Raw genomic sequence first — 25,950 nt, 5'->3', positions numbered from 1 at the left:
GAGGCGTCCGCTTATCCTGTCTGCAGTAGGTGAAAGCACAGGACCCTCACTCGGAGGAGACGGGCCTGGTTTTTTCCCCCGAGCAAGCTGCAGGGTCTGTGCTGCCTGTGCAACCTTCAGGTTTCCAGGCGAGCTCCCTGCCCAGGTGACTTAAACAGCCTTTGTTGCAGTTACGTGCTCCCTCCCTCGGCAGCGCCTGCCCTCGGGTTATCCCGGAGGGGTGCGGGGGAGAGCAAGAGCCGGTTTGCTGCCTTGCTTCGGTGAAATAGGTGTGGGGTGTGTTTTCTTCATTTGTCTCGCGTTTGGTTTTGGTCTGGCCGTTGCTTGTGACTGACCTTAGTGAAGGAAGAGGGATCACCTACGACTGCCGTCCACCAAGCGGAGAAGCAAGCGCCAGGTTTTGACACAACTGCTTTCTCCTCACTGCTAATACGGAAATCATTTTCTTCACTTTTTCCAAACATTGGCAGCGCGTCACAGCTGGGGCAGCAATGCCGGTCGTGGCCAGCGCTGTACCGCACCCCACAAAATCAGGAAGGTGTCTCTAACCAGCCCTACCCGGGGTCAGCAGCATCGCCGGGACTAAGAAGTGACAGTGGTGGCTCTCGTGGGGCTTGGGGGTGTTGTTTGGTTTGGGGGTTTTTGTTCGTTTCTTTTCTTTTCTTTTTTCTTTTCTTTTCTTTTCTTTTCTTTTCTTTTCTTTTCTTTTCTTTTCTTTTCTTTTCTTTTCTTTTCTTTTCTTTTTTCTTTCTTTCTCTCTTCTCTTCTCTTCTCTTCTCTTCTTCTCTCTTCTTCTCTCTTCTTCTCTCTTCTTCTCTCTTCTTCTCTCTTCTTCTCTCTTCTTCTCTCTTCTTCTCTCTTCTTCTCTCTTCTTCTCTCTTCTTCTCTCTTCTTCTCTCTTCTTCTCTCTTCTTCTCTTTTCTCTTTTCTTTTCCCCGGAGCCGTTTCAGCGTCAGCGTTGAGGCCGGTGGGGAGGGCGGGGCGCGGCGGCGGGCCGGGCGGGGCCGGGCCGGGGGCGCGGGGCCGGCGCCCGGTGAGCGTGATGGTCGCCATAGCAACGCGGGCGTCTCCCTGGCAACGCGTGGCCCAGGCGGGTGCCGTTGCATCACGGCGCTGCCGGGCGAAAGGGCCGGCCGTTGGGGCTCAGCCGCGCGCCGTTGCCGTGGCAACGGGCAACCCCCGCGCAGCAACGGCAGCCGCTCCGAAAGTTTTTGGAAAATCGGGATCTCGTACCGGGTTGTGCGGTCCGCGGAGAATTGCGGGCGCTGGGGTCTTACACCCCCCGCCCCCCGTTTTGAAGTGAGCTTGGGGTCAGCCAGCAGCCGGAGGTGACAGGAGCTTGAGGTTTCCTGAAGCAGCGCGCCACCAGTGGTACAGCAGCAGCGCGGGTCGCTCTGTCTTGCGTTTCATGTGGCGCTCTAGAAAAATGTTTTCCGTAGTACCGCCTTTAGAAGGGATTTTTTCACTTTTCCCCTGCTCCCAGCGGTCCCACCGCTGCTGTGCTTTGCAGAAGGATAGATAAATAATTTGAATAATAGCATTAAAATTGTAATTTGTGTGTTTGAACAAGGCTTGGCTCCAGAGCCTTATCACTTCCGTTGCCTTTTTAAGAGTATTTTAATTATGCCCATACAGATTTATTCAGAGATTCTCGTGTCGAGTAAAAGCGTAATGCACGTCTGACATAGAAATGGAGGGATTTTGATCCCTTCTAATCCCTGCAAGCAAAAAAAGTCCAGCAAACACACACGCAGTGGAAAGCAGGAGGATCTCCGATTTTTTTTATGCTTGGAAGTGACTGTTGACTTAATGGGTCGGGTTTGCCAGAACCGCTGTGCAATTTGCTGGCAGGCGTTGCCTGCAGGAGCTCACAGATAGCTTTTCCAGGTTAGGGGGAAGGAAGCGGTGCAGCAGCGCTGGCGCGAGGGGTCCTTGCAGGGACGAGCCTGTAGAGATGCCCTGGCACAGAGATGCCCTGGCACAGATATGCCCTGGCTGGGTGCCGGGAGTCAGGGAGCCTGCCCTGGGGCAGCTGCCCTGCATCCTGCAGAGCCATGTGCCCGCTGCTCTCTCGTCCTTGCTGTGTGGGGCAAAGGACGTCCGCAGAGCCGCAGACCTCAGGTCAAAGTTGTGCTGCCCTCCTCTAACGGGGTGGGTGGCCAGAACCTCATGGCCTGTTTTCACGGGTGGGAGAGGAGAGGTGTACTGGCACGTGCCAAAGAGCATGGTAAGATTTAAGAAGGCGTTTTGAAAGACTGCCTGCTTTTGCTGATGCCCAGATGTAGCTGGGCAAGTGGGAAAGCTGTCTTCTGTGCGAGGGAGAGGGAGGGTGCCACCAAAACACCTGCAAGCGAGTCCCAAAACTGAAAGGGAAACTTCCTCTCCGTGGAAACTGTGGGATGTCAGAGCTGCTGCTACACTGCTTCTGCTGCCAAGGGTTTTCAAGTCTTCCTTATAGTGACTGCATCATAAAACAAAGAGCTTGCATGGCTGCGGGAGCAAATGCCTCGCAAGTAGACGCCCAAAGGAGGCCAGGTTTTGTATGAAGAAATCGTGGTCTTGCTGTTATTTTTAGCTGGCTATCTTGCAGCAGTTCCGCTGTCCAATCTTAATCATCCCATGGTCTTCTAAAATATTTCTTTATTCATATACTAATGACTGGCAAAATATCAACACGAGGCTGGTCTAGGCCATCGGTGACTGTTGAATTAATTGCATTGGCAGTTACATGGCAAAATCATTTTTTCAAATATATTTCGGATATGTTCACAAGTAGTTGAACATGCCCTGTGTGTTTGGAAAAGCAATAATCCCATATGCATGTGATTGCTTTCTCATGTGCACAAAGACTACCCAGTAATGGGTAGAAAATGTAAATCCACTCCACCGTCGTCAGATCTCCAGAACAATACATCGTCATAGTAACAAATTCCAAGGGAAATTTTTCTGATGCTGAAGATAATATGTCTAGAAAAAAATCCTTGGGTGGCAAGAGGTTTAGCTGTCTATCCATCTTATGTAACTGAAGCCCACAACTACGAGAAACTGTGCCACCTGATATTAATGAAATATGTCTGGAACCAGATAATTCACCAATATTACTCCTGCCTCTAGGAACAGGATTAATCAGAGGAATTACAAGGTTTATAAGGATCAGTTGGTGCGATTCCACAGGGGCAAAGTGACCTATTGCTTGTCTTTATCAGATGTTTTAAAATAATAACGATACACAAATGAATCACATGTTCTGTTTAGTATCTGCATAAGCACCTTAGGGGTGAATTGAGCACAGAGTAAAGGAATGTATTGTAAAAACATCTCAAGCAAGACGGTCACTGAACAGACAAATTCTCCTTTTCTGAGCAGAGTTAATTACATCAGATGATTTAGCTTTACAACTTCATTAGAGCATCCTGCATAAATGTAACAGGGAGGACCTTTTATGAAGGAGGTTTACAATGCGCACCCACACATTTGGATGGCTGAGTCAGTGTTAATACTAGTATCGTTTAAGATTAGACATATGACTCAAACCAGGAAGTTTGGGTTATATTGGGCTCCATGTATAGAAGACCATAGTTTCAGGGAGAAAAGCAACCTTGCAGTGTTTGTACATAAGAACGAACTTCAGACTGCAGTTGTCTGAATTGCTACTGCAATTCAGGGTGAAGATTAACAGTAAGCTAGAAGAAGACTGTAGTAATGTGAATTATTTAATTTTAGTTGGATTGGATGTGTATTCTTAAAAAACAATACTCATGCCAAACGAAAAAGAAAATCTTAGATTTTTATCTGGTTCTTCTAATTGAAGCATATATCATGTCATTTACGATGAATTTTGAGGGCAAACTAACAGTGATACACAGCGTTACAAGGAAAAAGCTCTCTCCATGGTGTGGAAAAATTGCTGCTTTAGTCTAATGTGTTTCTTTTTAAATATTTACAATCATGTTGGCAAGAGCAACCTTGAAATACATGTATAGACGCAAACTTGGTTAAGTTAACTATGTAAGTCAGTGCCCTGATATTTCACCTATATGTTTTATTCCCAGTTTTCTGACTCTTAACTGAGCTGTAGGTGGGATTTTCTCTTCTAGTAGCTCTTTGAGGAGATCTTGAAGTGGATTTTTCTTTTCTCTGTGTGTATTACACGGGGCTAGTTCTCAATTGTATTACTCCTTCTGCTGCTGAAAACTATCAGGAAATGTAATGTAAAATAACAGAAATTATTAGTTTCACAGATGGATAAAAAATATTTGAAGATCTGGGTGACCACCTAGGAGTATTGGCTAGATCCCTTTACAGACTTACGGAGCATTACTGCACTGCTTTTCATTTTTCTGGTGTTTTTTGCTAGTTGTAGTTTGTTAAACCAGTGGCAAACGTTGATGCATCTGTCCTAAGTTGCCATGTAACTGATGAAATTGCAAACATGCCGGAGACAGAAACTGAAGAGTGGTTTCTTTCTTGTGTTGCTCCAGCCTGCCTGTTCATAAAGGCTTCGTTGGGTTCCGTGTTGGTTTGCTCCTTCCCATTGGAACAGCTCCGTGGGTGAGCTTGGCTAATAGGTTCTCCTTCAGGAAGGATTGAGACCCCAGTTAGTCCTGAACTGGATTTGTGCTTGGCTTTGGACATGGAGTCCACCTGTACACATAAAAGCACTTTTATCAGAAAAATACCTCCTTTGGCGTGCATCACTGCATTTCAACCTGGCTGCCCTCCGTAGAGAGGGCTTGAGCCTTGCAGGGCTGGAACCCACAGGAAGGAAAACATGTAGCAAAAACTCAACTGCAGTGCAGTTTCGGTTGTTGGAGAGCAGAGTCGCTCTGCAGTCGGTGTACGTGATGTCTGCCGGTTGTTGGCAGAGCGGGTGCTACAGAGCTGCCCTGCTGCGCTGCCGGGCTCCCGGCTGGTGCTGCAGCCTCGGTGGCTGGCGGGGACCAGGACCCACCAGGAGCCAGCAGAAAAACACCCCTGCTTCTTGTGTGGAGTCACTTTCCAGAACAGCATTTCATTTAAATGTGGTTGGCTTTGTGGTCTGATTTTCCTTTCCCCATCCCTTGTTGAGGCATATGGTACAGGTGTAGGCCAATGGATCACAGAGGGCCTGCAGGTACATGAGTGACCAAACGATTTATGGACCTTTGCCAGCCTGGGATTTGAAAAATTTGAAGTGCTTCTGTTTTATGAAATTTAATGTCTCTTTTAACTATTTCCTGCTGCTGCTGCTGGCTTCCCTAAAAATGCTATGAGCTCCTTAAACGTTCATCACTTCTCCAGTGTCTTGTCTTTTGATACCTGTTTCTGATAAAAGTGTTTTTCCTTATTCTTTATCCTGAGGTAGAGATTAAGAAAAGCTGACTTTGTGATTATGAACCCCTGTCTAACTTTTGAAATTTATTAATAGAGACACAATGAAGAATTTCTGAAACTTGCATTTCAGGAAAAAAGCTTTAGCCGCCAGGACCTGCCATCACTGCTGACTGGAAGCCCTGTGGTAAACGGCAGGAGAGGTGCCCTGGGTACGCCTACATTTGGATTTGAACTAAAAAAAAAATTGCATTTGCCTGTCTTGAGACTGAAAACACGCAGTCTTACCTCTCTTTAGTCCTAGCTTTCTACTTCCACCTCACCAGTACCAGTCCTGCTGCCGTGCAGTGAGGGGCGAGGGGTGGCCGTGCGGTGGGAGCTCCCCGGGCAGGGCCCTCGCTGTGCCTGCGCCTCCCAGACCCCTGTGCCCCCCACGCACTGCTGCAGCGAAGCCCTTCGGGCAGTCACCCCCGCACGCTGTCAGTACACAGTTGGCATACAGCCCGCTCAGGATGGGGAACTTTGAAGCTGTTACGCAGCTGCAAAACAGACAAGTGTTCCCTGCCAAGGATGGCTGATGCGAATCAACTGCTTAGGAAACTGATGTTACTGGAACAGCTCCTCCAAATATTTGCGGGTTTTGGCTTTACTGTCACAAGCTTCTCCCTTTCGCAGTTGTTTATTGAAGCTAAACCTGCATCAAAGTCAGTATGCTATAGGTTACTGTTTTGGACAATGTATAAGCACTCTTTTTATCCATACGCTTTATAAGTTGAGATCAGAAACGATCATCTGTGGCCATTTGGTGAAGTTGGTCAAACAACCTTTTTCCGTTCACTGAAAACTTTGACGCACTGAACGACACTGCACGGCATCTCCCTGCAGGAAGAGACTTGGAAATTAATTGGTTGTCCTTTGGAGTCTGGAAACATGGATTTAATTCTGTATTGTTGGTTTTGCTTTCGGTAGGAAACTAAGCTGACCATAGAGCAGTCTAGTATTAATTTCTGTGCATGTTACAACCCCTTTATCAAGACTGATCTAGGTATTTTACTTCCCAGATAGAGTCGGAATGAGTTTTCTTCTCTTGGTGTGGTGTTAAGGTGGAGTCTTTGGGGGATTTTTTTTCACTGTTTTTGTAGTTCAGAAATCACAAAGAACACAAGTTCTTCCAAACTGTGTCCTCTGACACCATAACATGTCTTGATTTGGAGCGCATATATACTTTGGGATTATGCTGCTTTATTTCTGTTTTCTGGCAAGTTAGAGAACATCGATTCTGCTTGGTGCCAAGTAGGAATAGCAAAGAAAAAAGAACTTTTGCTTGCGATGTCTGTAATGCTATCAGCGCATAAATGATTGAGGATTTGCCAATCCAAGACTTGTGTTCTAACGTATTCTTATCAGCTCCCTAGCCAGTAGACTTTGGTGGTATGGGAAGTATCCCACTGAGCATAGTTTCAGAAAACAAAACAGATCAGCTCCTAACTTTTAAAAGGAATGTTCTTGTACATTATAGTATGAGGGAGGCGAAGGGGAGGGAGATAAATCGGGAAAGGTGGTAGCAGATCCTGGACACAAAAAGAAGAGCAGAAAGTCCCAAGCCTGCCCTCTTTTACACAACAGTTTCATGCATCCTTTCTGCAGCACCCTTGCGCTCAGCAGGAACGGCTGGTGGAAATAAAAATAACTCTCTAATCACATTTTCATTCCTCTCAAAATTAGGTAAATGCTTCTGAGCCTTCTCAGCTGAGATGTTTTCAACTCTTTCTCATCCATACCCCCAAAATAGTACAAATGCCTTGTTTTCCATTTGCCAAATACATAAAGATTTGGTTGAGTCTTTGTTTTGGCTGCGTGTTTGCAGACCTTTGGTAAAGAACTGTAAAGCAGCATCCTTAGCCTGTCATGTTTCTCTAGGTGCTGGGCAGACACCAGATCCTTGCTTTATGTTGCTATTATTCATAGACCCATTTGTTGAACAGTCTTCCCAGTTACTTGGCTTTTTAAGCTTTTCCCCCCCCCCCTCTGTGCCTTCTGTAGATAAATATAGCCTTATTCCAAAGATAGCTTGGAATGGTACCATAAATATTTCCACTTCAGTTCATGGGAAAAGGAAAGTCTAGGGATGTGTTTTGAAATCTTTCTTTCTTTCTTTGTAAATCCCTCTCTAGCCCTGGGTGTTTCCCTATGAAAAATGTTAGAGTAGCCTCATTGACAGAGCTCTGAATTGCTCACTGCAGAAACTTGGAAGCATGTGAGTGCTGTGCTTCTGCAGATGTCTTCTGCAGCTCCCCATCCCTCTTCCTCGGTGTCCCCAAGGTGTGTTCTTGTGCAGTTAGGGCACGTGTTGCGCAGTGCATGAGCCATATGGTATGGCAAAAAACAGAGCGCGTGGCACAGCTCTCCTTTGGTTACTTGGCAGTGTTCAGTCAGTTTCTCACCCTCCGTCCCATTAATAGCCATTGCATCACTATTACAACTGCAGCAGTTGCATGGGTGGGGAAGCCTGTGTAACAAAATTCAATAACAGTTCACTGACATTTTAGTAGTTCAAAATTAGGACTCAGGAGCTAGTGTTTGTGTGATGAAAAGTGGCCGACATGAGCATCACGTTTGTTAATCATACAATATTCCAGCAGCGGAAATCATCTGATTTCTGCATTTGAGAACAGACTCATGAAGCTTGGGAAGCTGCAAATAGTATCATAGTGTGTCACATCTTATCGCTGTTGGATTCAGAAAAGGGGTTTTTATTTCTAGAACTCAAGTTAAATTTGTTAAATTTATTTTTAATTTTTTTTTTATTTTAGATTTGCTTCAGTTCTCTATTAGTTATTGGACTTCTTTCCTTTGGTGCCTGTATTAAGAAAGATTTACAAGGAAAGTTACCTTATTTGCAGTTCTGTTGTAAGACTGACATTCTTAGAACAGTTTCTAATCTGATATTAATAGTAATAAACTTTGTATGAGTAAAAAATGTTAAAATTTCAGAGTCTTTCAAACAGTAGGTAAGGGATGGCTTTTCTGTAATGGTTACTCATGTGATTTTAAGGCATTTTGCAATTTAACTCGTCATTATTTATTTAATATTAGTTTAGACTCAAAGTAAGGTATGTAGACTATTTCCAAGAATTGCAGCTCTGTCTTAAAAACCTGGGTGGACCTTTCATCCTTTTACTGAACATTTGAATATATATTGGCGAATAGAGAACATGCTTTAAGCATGAGGGAGCTGTTGCAATTCATGCACAACTCCCAATATTTGTGTAACCAATATATTCCATATGTAATATACTTCTGAGACTGTCAGTTCTGCACACAGGTTCAATAGCCTTGTCTAAGGAAGAGGCCAAGCAGACTTGCTTGGCAGCTCCTCATCATCTTGGGACAGTCCACTTGAGTCCAAGAGCTGGAGGAACTGTCTGCGAGTGACCCGGCTTCTCCCCAGGTCATAACAGAAGGTGAAAACTGTACAATAAAAATGCTGGTTGTCCATAGAGGAACGTCTTGGGGGATGAGCATGGCTAGTGACAATCAATTCCCCTTTTCTCTGCGCAACATCAGTGAGAAGCAGAACAATAAGAGGGTCCCGTTTTGTTGCTGATCATGGTGCAACTGTGGAATATCCTAACAAGGTGGGGTCCAGATGATGGAGGATGGCCCATCTGGCCTTGGGTTACTCAGTAGAGGTGAAAAACTGAACTAGATGGTGAAGCCTCAGCCTGGGCTCTGGGCCAGCTGGCAGCAGGTTGGGAGATCTTGAGCTTCAGGGAAAGGTAGGCTGACCTTCAGACCTCACAGACCAGCTGGTCTTTGTCCCGAACAAAATCTTCTCTGGTTTCCTTATCTCCCAGTCATAGGGGGCACCTGTACGAAGCCAGGCTTGTCACAATAGTGTTTCCAATTATTTTATACATACAGTTAAGAGAAAAGTGCATCTGTATTTCATACCTGTGTTAGGTGTCCACGTAATCCCTGCCTCTGTATCTGACCCAGTATTTTTCAAAGGATTAATCAGTCTTTCTGCAAATGATTTTTTTTAAAAGTGCAGGTGTCCTAAACTTTTAGAGCTTTTACACTATCATATTGCAGTGCCAGTGGCCCTAAATCTTAAGCAAAAGGCAGTTCTCCTTGAAAGCTATTTCTTTCGTAAATATTTATTCTCAGATAAAAAGCTCAAAACAAGTTTCAGTGGGTTAGTCTTTTTGAATCTTTATTAGCCAACACACTTTTTCTGGGATACGTATGGTATCCCAGCATATAGATATGTGTATGTACAGTATTAAGGGCAATGATGTTGGTGAAGGATCTAGAGCACAAGTCTTATGAAGACTGTCTGAGGGAACAGAGGAGGCTGAGGGGAGACCTTACCGCTCTCTACAACTACCTGAAAGGAGGTTGTAGCAAGGTGGGTGTCAGTCTCTTCTATCAAGTAACTAGTGATAGGATGAGAGGAAATGGCCTCAAGTTGTGCCAGGCGAGGTTTAGATTGGATATTAGGAAAAATTTCATTACTGAAAGGGTTGTCAGGCATTGGAACAGGCTGCCCAGGGAAGTGTTAGAGTCACCATCCCTGGCGGTGTTCAAAAAGCATGTAGACAAGGCACTTCAGGATATGGTTTAGTGGGCATGGTTGACGGTTGGACTCGATGATCTTAAAGGTCTTTTCCAACCTAAATGATTCTGTGATTCTATGCTAATAGTATAGTATCTCTATATATAGTTTGGTACACTTTCTGGAGAAGGCAGGGGTTTTTTTGGTTGAAGCAAGTAAGTTTGGGGATAATTCTGTTTGTTAATAGTTGAATGCTTGAATCGTGATTTTTTTCATCATCATTGCCACTTACGACTTCACTTCTGATGTCATAAAACCTCAGCTAAGGGCTGGAGTTGTCACGTGCAGGTCGTGATTACTGACCATATTTTTTCTGGCTTTTATAACTCCCTTCATCACCTGAATTTCTGGATACTTGGATTTCTGTTGTATCCAGTTTTTAATGTGTGTGAATCTGTCCTCTGCTTGTACGATCCTACCATGTAAAAGTGATATTCCTCCTATTTTGATGGAGGAATAAAACTATTTTGCTAGAGTTGTCTCCTTTCACAGGAACTTCTATGGCTCAGAGGAATAAAAACTGAAAGGGCTTAAATGGTATTAAAATGTCTCATTCTAAAGTTTTGGAACAAAAAGCATAGAGTATTTATTCATACTGCAACTTTTTTACACTTAGGTTTTAAATTTTGACTTGGAAAAATCAAGCTGCTTGTTTCATCAGAATGAAATACTTATATAAAAACTGTGTCTTGGAGGAGGTAGAGGGTCCTTAGAGAAATTTCCATCCTCAGCAAAACCCTGTGTGGCTGGGAAGTGAGACTGTCTTCCTCCCATGTTCACCTGTTTGTCCCAAAGTGAAAAGACAGGAGGCGAGAGCTACAGCTCTTTGCTTGTCCAATGTATTTTATACCACAGTGCCCTGATAAAATGTTCCTTCCCCTTTCCCCTTGCAGAACAGAAGTGTTCAGCACTTTCACTTCTTGTTCTTTTTCAGTAAAGCCACGATGAAATTCTGAAGGTTATATTTTATTATCTGGACTGTATTTTTTCATAGATGTTTTGACTTAATTTTGGGAACCCCACAGTTGTTTAAACAAAATCTGTCAAGCAATTTTGGTGCATCTAAGCATAAATAAGAATTAAGGGGCTGTGTTGTAGATAGATTTCAAGAAACTCTTGTTGGGTTTCTTTCCATTCCAGGTGTGTATGCATGGGGTGCTCGTCAGTGGCATTTGTTTTGTCTCTGAATTATGAAACGGTTTGTAAAATGCAGCATTTCCCCCTTTTTTTTTTTTTTTTTTTTTTTTTTTTTTTTTTTTTTTTTTTTTGCTACTGGTTAAAAAAAGCAGGGCAGGAGGGTTAGGCAGTGTCTAAATTAGTTAATGGAAGTTGCTACCGCAGGAAAATGCCAAGGCTAAGGATTAAGCAATAGTCCCCCAAAAGGTGGAGTTTTGTTTAACTACCACGTCCAGAGCTAATACAAATGCATCTGGAAGAAGATACTAGACCTTGTGGGATTTTTAGGTTTAAATCAGTCTCTCCAGTATTTCAAGTCCCCATGGGCTGTAGTAGCAAGCACAGATTTATCGTGCTATGCCGCTCTTTCACTTTCCGTGAAAGTTTTATTTCTGGCATTGGGTCATGGAAGCCCTGGACCAAACAGGCTGTTGGTTTCATCCAGTTCAGTGGTTTTCATGTTGTTATACTTTTGATAAGATTCCCCATTTTGTGTCTGAGGCTTTTTTTCCCCTATGACTGAATGTGGTTTTAGTGATAAACGTGCAAACCTCTGGGGGTTTCAGTGCATGGGTATATGTATATACAGTGTACTTTTTATGTCAAAAGGCAGCCTAGCTGCCAGGGAAGCTGCTCTCTTTGGCACTTAGAAACAAAATGTACTGTTTTAGTGCGGATGACCTCTTTTCATTACAAAAGAGTAAATACAGCAACAGTGATAGGAGAATTGCTTGAGACAACTAGTCTGAAGTGGGTTTGTGTAAGCAGTTTGACTAGCAAACACATTAGAGAAGTTCATTTTGTTGATGAATGACTTGCAGATACAAGAAGAGGAGCATTGGTAAGGTGCAGCGTGGTTCGGCTGCTCAGAGTGAAGTTGGTTGGGTTGTAACGTACAACTGTGTATCTGTTTACAAAGTAGCATGGTTTCTACCTCTGTGTTTTAAGATCATTTTTTCCTTTGTGAAAGGGGAATGACTGAAGAGATTGGCCAGCTCAGATATAAGTGTGGATCAGAGTTCTATAAAAGATCCTTCCTTTCTTTTCATCCTGACTTATTTCTGCTTTGTTGGCAATCTTCTCCTGTTAATTGCCAGAACTCGCTCTGTGGGCTCATGTGTATGCTTCAGTTATGTATGGTAATTTTTCATTGCTCTGTTCTTAAAGCATCCAAGATTGCACAGCCAATGGGTCTTGCTAATACAAATGTAAATGTATTTCTTTCTTGGCTTGCTGCAGCATGCGTGCACTTGTTAAATTTTCTTTTCATTACCTTGTATGACATATTTTTGGTATTAGAATCAGTACTACATGGACTTTATTTGTGAAAGTGGAATAACTGTAGTTTATTATTCTGCCCTTTTCAAAGGTAGTAGTCAGTGTCCAACTTTATACAGCTGATGGTTTTTTGCATTTGTTGCTTATGGCCCCTTATACCTGACTGCTGTTGCCAGTTGTTCTCTGTGCTGCAGTTTTTAACCTCACTGATGGGTATTCCTATGTTGTCTGCCTGAATAATATAAATATTGCAGAGCTCTATGCCTCTCACTGGGTTTTTTTCTGTAACTATTTTTATCAGGATTCCATTATATATCCTTCCAAAAAGAAATTCTGTTCAAACAGTGGTTGCAGGCTTGACGGAAAACTTCCTAAGATTAGTCTGAAAAACTGAGGTGCTCAGAACAGACTTTTTTTGACGCTTTCACTTCAGTATTTGGAAGTGTGTGTAATTCTGGGTTTTAAGTCTTGTGTGAGTATGGTGGTGGTGTTTTTTAAGACAGAATATGTAAAATTGCGAAAAATGAATTGCATAGTAATGCAGATACTGAAATGTAGTGATGCTTTAATATGTCCATGCAGCATTGGGAATTCATAACTGATGGCGGTGCAGGGTGCAGGTTCCAGTAAAAGTATATGAAAGATGTAAATTTAGCAAATTCGGCGTCATTTGGGTTTCATTAATTTTTATGTTTAATCTGGATTAGCAGATGGAGAAAAAAATGTAAACAAAAAAAGAATTGGGTTACTTTTAATTATGTAAGTTTCCTGAAAAGGCTTTTTTTCCAGGCAGCCGTCTGATCAATGGCAAAATTCATAACGGCTCCCCAAGTATTTAAGATCTCTATTAATTGGAGTTCCTTCTCTATATGAAAAATGTTCTCTCATTAGCTGTTTTGCATATGAAAGATGAAGACCATTTTTCTCATGAGACTAAAAAAATAAATAAAACAATTAATTAGAATGAAATAATTTTCTAAACTTAAGGGAATTAATAACAAACAAAGCTTCTGGAGTAGCCAGCTTTTATTTTGTAATTTCCAAATATAACATAATATAAGAGGAAGACTTTATACAAACACATTTATTCCATGGTAGTTTAAGAGCCATAATCAGCTATATTACTAAAGCAATGTAGATGTTTTGGTTATTAAGTATATTTTGCTGCTTTTGCCTTCAGTTGTAGAAATAGACTTGCTCAGATTTGGGGGAAAAAGAGAGTGGAAATTTGTGCTGGAAGTGCTAGAGCTGGTGTTTTGCCATCTCCCTGGGGATATTACCATCAAAACCCTGCTTTGAAAACAGGGGGAAAGTTGTATTGATGAGCTCTGTATTTTGTAATGCTCTGTATTTTGTAATGATACGGAGCAAGAGCTTTAGGAGTTCAGTTTGTGTTGAGTGGCACTGCCAAAAAAAAAAAAAAAAAAAAGTAATTCATTTTTGCCTATTTCTGTGCCCATTTGCCATCCTCAGTTCTCTACGGTGGGTATGATATGCCCCTGAGAAGAGTGGGCTAGTACTCTGTGAGTAGTACTCTCAGACACTACAGTTAAAAACCCCACTAACAGTTGCTGTCTGATCAGTTAAAACCCCCCAGACTGACAGAGGAAACTTTACACAAGCTGTTCGGATTTGCCACTGAGTTTGCCCTTTGACTTAGGTCTAAGACAACAAAAGCGTACCATACCGCGCGTGACAGTGGTGTGCAGCAGTCTCCAGACTAGCTCTCAAGCAGCTACCTGAGGACCCTGGGAGCAGTACCTTCTGGTTGTTCAGTAGAGGATTGGTTTGGGAGTTTGGTTTGGTTTTATTTTGTGGGGCTTTTTTTTCCTTTTTTTGTGTGTTTTCTTTAGGGTTTTTTTGCAAAGTCATTTTAAGATGCTCTTGCTGCCCTTGTAAAATAGCAAACTGTCCTCTCAGTTGTGCTGGTGAAGATACTTGTGTAGTTGCATTGTAAATGTGATCCTGGTGATTTATGTTGGGTTTTTTAAGGGATTGGGGCTTGTTAAGGAGGGGTGAAGGCTTTCTTAAAGCATTCCTACCAGAGAAAATACATCATCGAACCATAATCTTACTGAGAATAGTTAGATGGCACAGTGCTGTGCTAGTAAAATTATGATACATCTGGCTCCCAAAGCAGAGTTTCTGCACAAAAGAGCATGGAGGCATCATTGTGCTTAGTGTTGACTCGGGTGTATTCTGGCAGGTGAGTGCCACAAACCTGCCTTAAAGGTTTCTTGACTTGCAAACCTGTGTTAAGTCACTTACATGCTATAGAAAAGTTTTCCAGTGCTGAGTAAAACAACAGTTGGGGAAAGAGATGCTGCACCTCAACTTCATGATTCCTCAGTCTTCAAAAGCTGGGTGAGAGAGGGTAATTCACATGGCACAGTTTGGCAGTCTGCTGCATCTCTCAGCCTACGCTCTAATGCAATAGCAGTATAGCAGCCTGGGCTGGCACAGGAGTTTGGACCACACGGAAGCACGCAAAAGCTACCCAGGGACTCCGACCTGGGGAGAGGGAACTGACTGCAGGAACTGATCTTCACTTGTCTTCTGATTTCCAGTTTTGAAACTGCAGGGTAGAAAATGGAGGTTTCTTTGGTGCTATAAACAAGTAAACAGTATCCCTCTGTGAACGCAGATGCTCAGATTTTCATGGGGATGTCTGTCTGGCTCTGTTGTATTGCTGTTGTGAACAGACTTAGACACTTGGATGGAAAACTTGCCATTTTAGTAGCATGTGAGGAGGCGACAAGTACATAGACTCCAGCTTCTTTCCTTGGTCACTGACCAGGTGCAAATAATGAACTTACTAGACTGAATTAATTTCTTAAAGGAAATGGTCTGAAATCCATCTGGTAGAGTGCTGAAAAGCAGACTCAATAAAATCCTAGAAAATTGACTGTAGGAAGGAGTCTTCTGTTGGCAGAAAGCTGAATTGGATGACCTGAGGAGAGTCCTCCGTGTGAAATTTCTGATGGAAAGGCAAATAGAAATAAGCAATGGATCCTGAGCACAAGGTTTGCAAACTGCATCTTCAAGAGATGGAGAATTTAAATGCACTTGTTCCGGCTGATCTTCTGTAACATGATTCCCTCAGCCAGGTGTCACACTGTGGGTGGCTTTAGTGTGGTGAGGGAGCCTAACATTCAGAGGATGGTAATATGCACAGAGCTAAGCATACCTATTACCCATCTTAATTCATAAGCCACCGAGACACCACCTGATCTCAATCTATGATGCAAACGAAGAAAAATCATCAGTAATTTCAGCTCTGTGTTCAGACCTGCTGTAGATTTCTGTGACTGGAGGTAAATGACAGGTTCTTACTGTGTGGCTGTTGTGTACCCATACTGTTTCTAGAGGGTACTTGCAGTAACAGACTGTGCTTTTTTCTCCAGTGATAGTCAGATGCCAGCCGAGTGTGCGAGAGAGTATGCCTTTTTACACAGAAACTTTTGGTGTTGCCTCTTTGCACTGGCAGTAGATTCCCTAAACCTAGTGAGACCTTGTGTCTTGCGTGCCGGCTTCTGCACGAGTCTTGGCACCCGACAGCCCGTCTCTTATTGATGCTGCGCAAGAACTGATCTTTCAGGAGAGTGAAGCAGGTTATATTTTTTTTCCTTTTTTAATGCTAACGTATTCTTCATAGCATACCTGCTTACAGATGCCGAAAAGTGTGCAGTAGTGAATGAGGATGTGGACGTAGTCGCAACTGCATTTAAACTCCAGAGCACTCCTTGGGGCTACGATGGAAGCAATGTGTATCTCATCAGATGGAGTTTCTTGTGTCATCCTTCAGCTTCGAGGCAGTAGAAGACACTGTACAACATCTAAGTGTCACAACTTTATGTGGACTCTTGGTGAGGCAGTCCTACCAGCTTGAAAAACTTTTGAAGCTTTTGGCTTATTTTGCCTGAATCAAAGCTCAAGGTTAGCCTTAGGTTTGCTGGAAACGGACATCCATTGGAAATAGCTTTTTTTGTGGTTTTGTTTTAATGCACTTGCTAGATTGAAGTTTCCAATTACAGAAAAACTAATTTTGCTTCCAAGTCTGGCTTGAAGTAGTCCCTCAGTAAGAGAAGTCATTGTTCCTTTTTGGCACTACCCGCAAATACAGTCATTAGCTGAAAAGTAGCAGGCTTTCTTAAATCTCCTCTTTGCTCGTTGTTCTTCAGGGAATTGTATTCTGGAATATTTCTTAAACAAAGCCTGTCCTTTCACCACGCTGCCTCAGTCCTGTCACGTCAACGCCTTCCTGGGCGGCAGCACGGCCGGCCGCAGTGCCGGAGGTGAGGTGTGCCGGCGGCTCCCTTGCTGCCCTCCTCCATCCCGCTGCCGGCGGAGCTCCGGGAACGCCGGTGCTGCCGGTGCCGCCCTGCGTGCCCGGCTGGCAGGGCTTGGCCCGGGCACGGTGCCCTGCGCGCCAGCCGGCCGGCCCTCCCTCCCTCCCTCCCTCCGTGTGCCCGGCCTGCAGATCGCCTGCAAACTTGTGGAGCTCCTTGAGCAACAGTGAAGCAATTCTTTGGCTGTGCGAAATCCTGCTGCTCGTGCTGTGCAATTTAAAGACAAAATGCTTCCTGCTAATTATTAACAGTTACTCTGTAGGAACAGCCTCATTATAGGGGCACTGAACCCTGGCCCGGCATCCTTTTCAGCACCTGAACAATGTGAGAGGGAGGGGGAAGAAACAGCGAGAGAAACTGGAGTGCTGGCACCAATTAGTCCCAAGATTAGTCCTGAAAGAGGATTGCGATTTCAAGGCCAAAAAGAGTAGGGAGTGGGTAAAAGGATTTGAAATGAGATTATAGGACCTAAAAGCGCCTTTCTTTTGTTAGGGAAATAATTCAGCAGTTTTGCTCGAGCCAGTGAGACAATCCAGTTTAGTGGCTGAAGTAGGAGATGTGTGTCCTGTTGCTTTTTAAGGTTCTTTAACTAAGTTGATCCGCAGTTGCATTTGTTAGTGCTTCCTGTGAAATCAAAGTGTTTTCAACAAACAAACAAAAACACGGAGGAAAGCTATTGCCTCGTCAAAAGGCCCATTGTCTTTCAGGAAGCTTATTTGTATTCTTTAAAAGGGGAGCCAGGGAAAGGAGGCAGATTGAACTCCCTTTTTTTCTTTGGGGAAACTTTTTTCCTGGTCGTTACTATGAGACCAGCACTGGAGTCACCCTTTCACCACCCATCCTACAGATGAGTTTCAGTGCCGGTTTTTGTTTGTTGGCCTGCTCAGAGATGCAAATCAGGCAGTTCCTACTTCAATTAAAAGCACCTTCTCCTGTCAGTGCCATAGTGGTGTATGTCGGTCTCCTGTCAGTGCCATAGTGGTGTATGTCCTTCTCTTCCTCCGGGAGGGAAGCGGGCACTAAGCCTTGCTGCCCTACCAAAGAGACCACGATATGCACTCATGTAACAGTAGGCGTTCAAGTGTCAGAGGCTGAAGACTGGAGCTTGCTTGGAGACTGGAGCAGAAAGAGAGGGCTTCCCCCTCCCCTCTCCCTCCAGAAGGAGAATTACAAAAGGGAGAATTACTGAAGAGAATTACAGACACCGTGGATTTAATAGGAAATGTTTTGGTTTCGTCTATTCACGCAAGACTGCATGAAATGGTGACTCTCTTTCTGCCCTTCCCAAGAGGGAAGCTGTTTCTCTTGGAGTGGCTTAGACTCAAAAGGTGTGGAAGGATCATGAATGTATCTATTACCAGCTTTTTTTTCTTTCTTTCCTTTTCTTTTTCAGTGGAACTTCTCAGTGTGAAACACTGATGTAGGCAGGCTTGAAAGCCTTGCTTTCAGTTTGCTATGCCCACAAGTTTAGGGGAGTTTCTCGGCATTAAAGGAGTAGTGAGTTCTGTCACGCTCTTGATTTCCCTTACTGCTGCTTTTCACATGAGCCCTTGTTTAACCTGCTTTCGTAGGCAAATGCTTAAAGCTGTCTTCCAGTGTGGCACTGAGAGGTTAGCAGGCATCGTCTTGTCACTAGTGTAGCCTGAGTAATGGGCAAGATCGGGTGGTATGGGGAATATACTGTTTGAGAAAACCCTTTCTTTTAATAGAGGGACCCTTTTTCTCTAGACAAAGTCATTAAAATAGGACATTCTGCATACTGTTCTTGGAGTTGAGTTCTTCCCTTTGGACTTGAAGTGTCTTAATTCCCATCCAAAGCACTTGTTAAATGCTAAATTTTTGTCCATTTTTTTTATTCCATTACAGTTCTGTCATATCATCTAGTGAATCTGGCTTGCTGCTTCCTAGCCTTCACAACCTATTCTAGACTTCCTCCAAGAAAAGAGGGAGAGACCGAGAGGCGAACCCATCCACAGAGTTTCCACACAAGTTGGTGAAGAAACACACGCTCTTGTCCTGTCTATGGGACTTGTGTAAATGGCTGTAATAAGGCTTTTGTTGTGAAGTTGTCCCATGCTGAGATGCTAAAGGCTCTACAAAGTAGCCATAAGCTTTCTGAAATAGAATAAAGACAAGAATAAAATCCAAAAGGGATTCAGCAGAGGAGCTAATGTAGAGGAGGAGACAGTTTAAGCAGGGGTTGGCAATGACAACAGAATGGCAAGTCCTCTTAGGAGTAGGACAGAAAAATGGTTTGAAAAGGGTAAAGAGTGCAATGAGATGACAACTTCTGCTGGTGCTATGCAAGTCCTGCTTTACTTCAGGTCATGTTTCTCTATGATCTAAAATTTAGGTTCAGGGATTTCTAAAAAGGGGTTGTTGATTGAGCATGTTCCAGTTGAACTGAGAACCGCAGGTGGTATTTGCTGCACCTAGCAGAGGCAGCTACCTGGATGGATCAGTGCTGCAAATGGCTGGGCTTGCTGCTTTCCAATTTATGTGCATGTACTTTGTGTGTTGACTGGAAAATTCAGCAATGCACTGTACGTGACATTGAAAGAAGAGACTTGACTATCAATGAAACCACCAACATGAGAATTAACTGGAGTGGTTTGGCAAAGTCGTTTGTTCCATTCTGCACCCCCCTTCCCCCCCCCCCCCCCGATTTGTCAGAAGTTACATTAACACATGAAGAAAATATTTCTGCTTAATTGGTTGTAGTAAACGGATGCACTATAAATTAATTGCCTCTTTAATGTTTAAAAGGTTACGTCCCATTCATTTTATGACTGATTAGTATCATTTCACTAGAATGAGCAAGCTTGAGGTCATCTGATGTTTGAAGAGCATAGTTTGTTACTTTCTGTGATTTGCTGCTTTAGAGGGCTCAAATGCTATCTGGGGATGTCAGGGTGTCAGTGTCTCTTTCTAAACACCAGTGAACCATAATTAATTGTTTTCTGTAATCTAACTCATTGATTTTCTATATTTGAGGTGATCCAAGGAACATCTTTACTCCAGGGATTAATTACAGAGAGAGAGTGAGAGTGCACATACACTCATGAACATATTTTTGCTAGTTAATACTAATGAGGATTTTTTGCAACCGCGTGGCAGATACTGATACAACTGGGAGGAGAATTACACGGTATCTGACAGATAACCATGCCCACCCTTAGCAGCAACTTTTGGTGCCCACAAAGATTGTGGTCTCCATTAGCGAAATACCTCTGGTTTTGGTGTTGCCCACCAGCAGATGGACCTCCCAGAACCTCTTGGTTTGTCGAGGAGAGAGCTTGTGATCTCCACTGGCTGTTAAACCAGAGCTGTTCAGCGAGGGGCACAGAGGATTGCTCAATTGTCATATTTGGTTTTATTCTTTAACTTTCTTGAGCTTTATCAAGAGCGAGTGAATGGCCTAAACTCTATCTCTAGGCTTCTGTGTTTTGGCACAAGGTTGTTACCAAACTGCTGCTTAGATATGCCATGCAGAAACAGTAAACTTAGATATTTGCAACTTTTTGTGACTTTTTTTCATGTTCATAATGACTTTTTTCAACCTTCCCCGCACGAAGTCACAGCGGATAAAGCAGAAGTGTAAAAACCAGTATCTCATCACAAAAGCAATTGCCTGCCCACCTTCACCTTCCTTCATACAGCCTTTACTTCTACACCTCTGCTTTCTGCTATGAATTCCAAAGTGAAGAGGAGAGTGTTTAAGCCCTGTCTTACTGAGTCACATCCAATTTCTGCACCAACAGCTGAGGAGAAGCAGCAAACAGTGGAAAACTTAGACTACCTCGTGGATTCCACCAGGGAAGCTGAGATTTGTTGAAATAACAATGCTGTTAGTTCCTGGAAGAGTAGTCTCCTTCTTGGTAGAGATACAGCTTCATCAGTCATATGAGGAATCACTGGCTTAAAGGTAGAAGGGTGACTTCTAGCTGTAAATTATGTGAAGGTCAGCTTTTCTTTTCCTGAGTTCCTTTATTTGTTCAGGTAATATTGTAACTTGAGAGAATTATTAGAATATTACTAAGTACAATGTTAGTATTCTCAACAGGCTGAACAGCTGTTCGGAGAGGTAAGGATTAGGGATAAAGATGCACACTGAATTTTATTTCCCATTACAGGTAGGAGGTTTATTTTTCTGCTAAGATGAAAGTGGCTAAAGATAATTTAAAAATGAGTCAAAATGAAGTCTTCTGAGTATTTGTTTACAGTTAGATTTGCAGAACGTGTGAAATTCATTATTTCATAGCTCTGCTTTGAAAATGTTAAGTAGAAGATACTGGGAGTTGGGTGCTGTGGTTATTACTACTAAAAATAACTAGGAGTGCTCTTGTTCTGGAGACCAGGGAAGTACAGGTCACATACAGTTCCCAACCACAGTTCAGTGGGGCTTCTTCATTTTGGCAAAGGCTGTAAAAAGGGAAGAGACTTCTGCAGTGTAAATACCTGTGAGGTCTCATCTGCTCTGCCCCTTGAATTTGAGGCTTTGTTGAGTTGAAGACTTTTCTGGATTAAATGGAAAATTCCCATCTTCTCCTGATTGATTTGGCTGATAGAATAGAATTTAGTCAAACTTGTGCCAATTGCTTTAAATTTACTGTCCAGTGGAGGGCATATTATAATTCTGCTTTTAACTTCCCCTGCATACAACCTAAGGCATTTGGGATCCGTGTAGGAGAAACACTGAACTCTTGTAGGTGCAACTAATGTCAGTCAGCGAAGAGGAGCCCTAATACGATGTCAGTGTGGGTTGTCAGCAGGGGCCTGGAGGTGGGGTGTCTAGGGGCTGGTACTGATCTGCCATGGGTTACTGGGACTTCTGGAGGTACGTTGTTATATCTGTGTGTATGTTTCCCTTTCTGTGAATGGAAATGGTATCTCTATAGCACTGTGGGTGAGAGGACTGATCTAGGTGATGTCTCTACAATGCTTCCTAATGCAAAAAATACTGTATTCTCTTCCCTGTTTTGCTAAATCTGTAGACCCAGACTGCAAGGTCAAACAGCCCAGTGCTAGGTGCTGTAGTTTCGTGTGTGTGTGTTGGTCTGTCTCTCCCCCATCTCTAAAATACAGCTCTGAGTGCTTCAAACTGAGTAATCACAGGAATGTGAATGAGTGAAAACTGACAAATTTTGATACTCAATTTTTTATGCCTTAGCAATTTCTAAAGATGTATCTAAAAGGATAACTTGATATTTATGCATTAAACTTTTGCACTGGAGATAGAAGCTCCCACAAACTATTGTTGTGGTTTAAGCTCAGCTGGCAACTAAGCACCATGCAGCCACTCACTCCCCCCATCCCATGGTGGGATTGGGAGGAGAATCGGGGAAAAAAAAAAAAAGTAAAACTCATGGGTTTAGCCAAGAACGGTTTAATAATTGAAATAAAATATAATAATAATAGTAATGAAAAGGAAGATAACAAAAAGAGAGGGAAATAAAACCCAGGAAGAAAAACAAGTGATGCATGATGCAATTGCTCGCCACTTGGTGACCGATGCCCAGCCAGTTCCCTGAGCAGTGATCCGCCCCTCCCAGCCAACTCCCCCCAGTTTATATCCTGAGCATGATGTCCTATGGTATGGAATATCCCTTTGGCTCATTCGGGTCAGCTGTCCTGGCCGTGCTCCCTCCCAGCTTCTTGTGCACTTGGCAGAGCATAGGAAACTGAAAAGTCCTTGACTTAGGACAAGCACTACTTAGCAACAACTAAAACATCAGTGTGTTACCAACATTATTCTCATACTAAAACCAAAACACAGCACTGTACCAGCTACTAGGAAGAAAATTAACTCTATCACAGCTGAAACCAGAACAGCTGTCTGTCATTCAACTTTTGAGCACCTTACTGCACCTTGTGCAGTATGATCCTCAGGCACTGATCTTTTGGGGGATGAGAGTGTGACCATTGAATGCAGGACTCACATTTTTATGTGATATTCTGACATGCGCATCAAATGTTTTGGTATATGGCCCAGTGGCTGCAAATCTCTGCACACTCCTCTGCAGCAGTGCTGCTGAGCTTATAAGCACGTTAAGCTTTCCAGGGAAAAATACCCTCAGCATCTGGGAGAGGTTAAATGTTCCAGGGGAGAGGTTAAACATTTGTTTTGTCCTCTGCTGCTGTAATTCCAGAAGCCAGATTAGTTCTGAATCATCTGAACCACATTCATTCAAGATTAATGAGAAAGACCAAGTATGGAAAATTTCAGCTGGTAAGCGCCTTGGCTTTGAGCAGGTGGTGGAGGGGGAGTTCATACTGGCAGCAGCCTGTGGGTCATGCTTAGTTTTGAGTTTCCTTAGTACTTAAATTGGTGAAATGGGGAATCGCACCACACCGGATAAGCAAGAATTTCAGCAAGCAATGTGAAGCATTTGGAGGGGGACTTAAAGGCCTCCCCTTCCTTTTTCCCATCTATTTCTGTTGCACTGTAGATCAGATTTGCCCTTTTGCGCATGCACATGTTTATAATTTGTGCATGTTCAAGGTACGTTAGTGTCTTTAAAATTAACAAGCGGCATATTCTCAGTAACGGGTGACAAGCCATTCTAGCAGAGATGTGTGTTTGGTTAATCTCAAGTCCATTTGACTGACAGGTCATGGTTAAGCCATGGTTAGCTATGTGAGTGGGAGCCTCATATAGAAAGTATTTATGAAATCCAGGCAGGTCTATCAGCAAAGCTGTTTAAAGTTCTGCAAAAATAATAAATGGAGAATTCAGGACTAGAATAACAGAAGTCAATTGGGTGACCTTGGGCTTTTTAAAAATTTAATCAGTTTCAATTTGGGAGAAATGCTTCTTTTAGTAGAGCTTTACAGTGTTGTGCCTGGTTGGCAGCTGTGCAGGTCCACTGTGGTTTGGTTGCTCAGGTGGTCGGCATGGAAGTTCTCTAGAGCCTTGTCTGTGCTGTAGCATTAACAATCAGAGCAGGCTCATTACATGAAGTTGAAAATGAAGGTGAGCCTAGATATAGGCAAATTGTTAGGAGTCATTTATTTTCTGGAATCTGAGATTAAAGACCTTTTTCCTTCCAGTGCAATTCTAATCAAGTAAAACCAAAACAGAAATGAACCTCTTCTGCCCCATCACTTGTTTTGCAACAAACGAAGGCTGTCTTCAGAAAACTCGAGTGCTCCATTTATGATCTTGTGGAATATAAGAGAATCAAGCTTCTCCCCACTGGCCAGGTCAGCGTTTGATGCTGCTACAGCCCAAAAGAGGCAGTGGTCCTCTGTGGTCTCAGAGGCCAATGGCTGTCCGTAAATGGGATTTTCTATTCATCTGGGCTTCAGGGGACCGACCTGCCATGCCTGCATGAGCTGGCGCAGGCACGCTCTGTAGCACATGAGCAAGTTTAGATAACTGTGAAGTTTTCCCAGCCTGACAACCACCAGCTTTTCATCCAGTGATAGGTAGTCTAGGAACCATTTAATAGCAGTTGTGAAATAAGGAGCAACACCGGACTACAGCACATGAAGTAACCTGCAGGTTTTTTCCTTGCTTCAAAATAAGGAAAGCAGGAACAAATAACAACCCATGCACTAGAAGCAAGCTGTGTTGTTCCTTCTTTAACTACATGCACTTCAAAAGACTGTTCCTTTACCTATTGTGTTGTTACTTAACAATTCCTTATTCCTCCCAGAGATATGTAGACTATGTCGATAAGAACGTATTTCTGTTTTTAACACAAAAGAAGAAGAAAAAAAAAACCTGAGACAGAAAGGATAAAATGACTTGCCTGAAGTTACTGTGTGATTCAGTGGTGAGGCAAAATTAGAACTGGAGGCTGATAGCCAGTATCTCCCAATTCCCAATGGAGACAAATCTTTTTTTAATTAAAAGTAACATGTGACAGTTGTCTCACCATGACTTTTCAAATATATCTGGACTTTTTCCTATTTCATTATTCAGCCTAGAATTAGAATGTGTTGGGTTTAACCCCAGCTGGCAACTAAGCACCACACAGCTGCTTGCTCGCTCCCCTCTGGTGGGATGGGGGAGAGAATCAGAAGGGTAAAAGTGAAAAAACTTATGGTTTGAGGTAAAGGCACTTTAATAGGTAAAGCAAAAGCCATGTGTGCAAGCAAAGCAAAACAAGGAATTCATTCACCGCTTCCCATTGGCATCTACAGGAAACCAGGGCTCCATCACTCATAATGCTTACTTACTCCGAACATCCCCTCCCTTCCTTCTTCTCCCCCCACCTTTATATGCTGAGCATGACGTCCTATGGTCTGGAATACCCCTGGGGTCAGTTGGGGTCAGCTGTCCCAGCTGTGTCCCCTCCCAGCTTCTTGTGCACCCCCAGCTACTCGCTGGTGGGGTGGGGTGAGGAGCAGGCAATGCCTTGACACTCTGCAAGCACTGCTCAGCAGTAACAAAAACATCCCTGTATTATCAACACTGTTTTCAGCACAAATCCAAAACATAGCCCCATACTAGCTACTATGAAGAAAATGAACTGTATCCCAGCCAAAACCATCACATGTGTTCACAATAAATGTGTTAAAATATTTAAACATGGATTAGTGAGAAATTTGCATTTTGCACTGTGGCTGGCATACCTCAAATAGCCATCTCTTAAACAACTCTCTAGAAATTGTGATGTTTTTATTTATTTAAAGAACAAATCCTCTGTTGTGCATGTATATTCAGCTCTTGGCAAAGACCAAAATTCTGGCTGAAGGCTACAGAGTCTCATCAAGGGGACAAGGCAGCTTCATGTATCACATCAGCAGTGAGAGGAGTGTTTTGAGCACCACAGCAGAGTCATTGATGGGCTCCAAAAGACACACGACCGTGTGGGGTTTTTTTGAAATCAGGAATTACCCTTTTTATCCCAAATTCTGAAAATTTGAGAAGATTTTTTTTTATCCTAATTTTTTTTTCTTTCTTTCCCTCTCCCTCTCTCTCTCTGTTTTCTTGCTTAATTACTTATTTTAAGTGGAGATAGTGGCAGGAGAATGGCTTTGGCTATTTGGAAAATATAAAGATTTGGCTAACTTTCCACTTCATCCTTCAAAAAGTACCATTAAATTTTATTTTCAGGCATTTTGTTCGTGAATAGCTTTCCCAAGCAACTTTTCTTTTGTCTTTAATAAAAATTTAGATATAATCCCTCTGGCAGTCGTGTCATGTAGAAAACTCATTTAGAGTGTGCAAGAGATCAAAATTTTATTATTCACTCAAAAATGTGTTAGACA

General features: G+C 43.0%; 1 protein-coding gene across 9 annotated transcripts in view; it reads left to right on the top strand.

Annotated features, from left to right (window-relative positions):
- The window catches only part of FOXN3 (forkhead box N3), a 220,327-nt gene that overhangs the window by 115,106 nt on the left and 79,271 nt on the right, over positions 1–25,950 (top strand). The gene's annotated exons all lie outside the window — the stretch shown is intronic.

Source organism: Accipiter gentilis, chromosome 25 (assembly GCF_929443795.1).
Source record: "Accipiter gentilis chromosome 25, bAccGen1.1, whole genome shotgun sequence".
NCBI lineage: Eukaryota > Metazoa > Chordata > Aves > Accipitriformes > Accipitridae > Astur > Astur gentilis.
The sequence above is the reverse complement of the archived record's forward strand: the minus strand, read 5'-3'. Positions and strand labels throughout refer to the sequence as shown.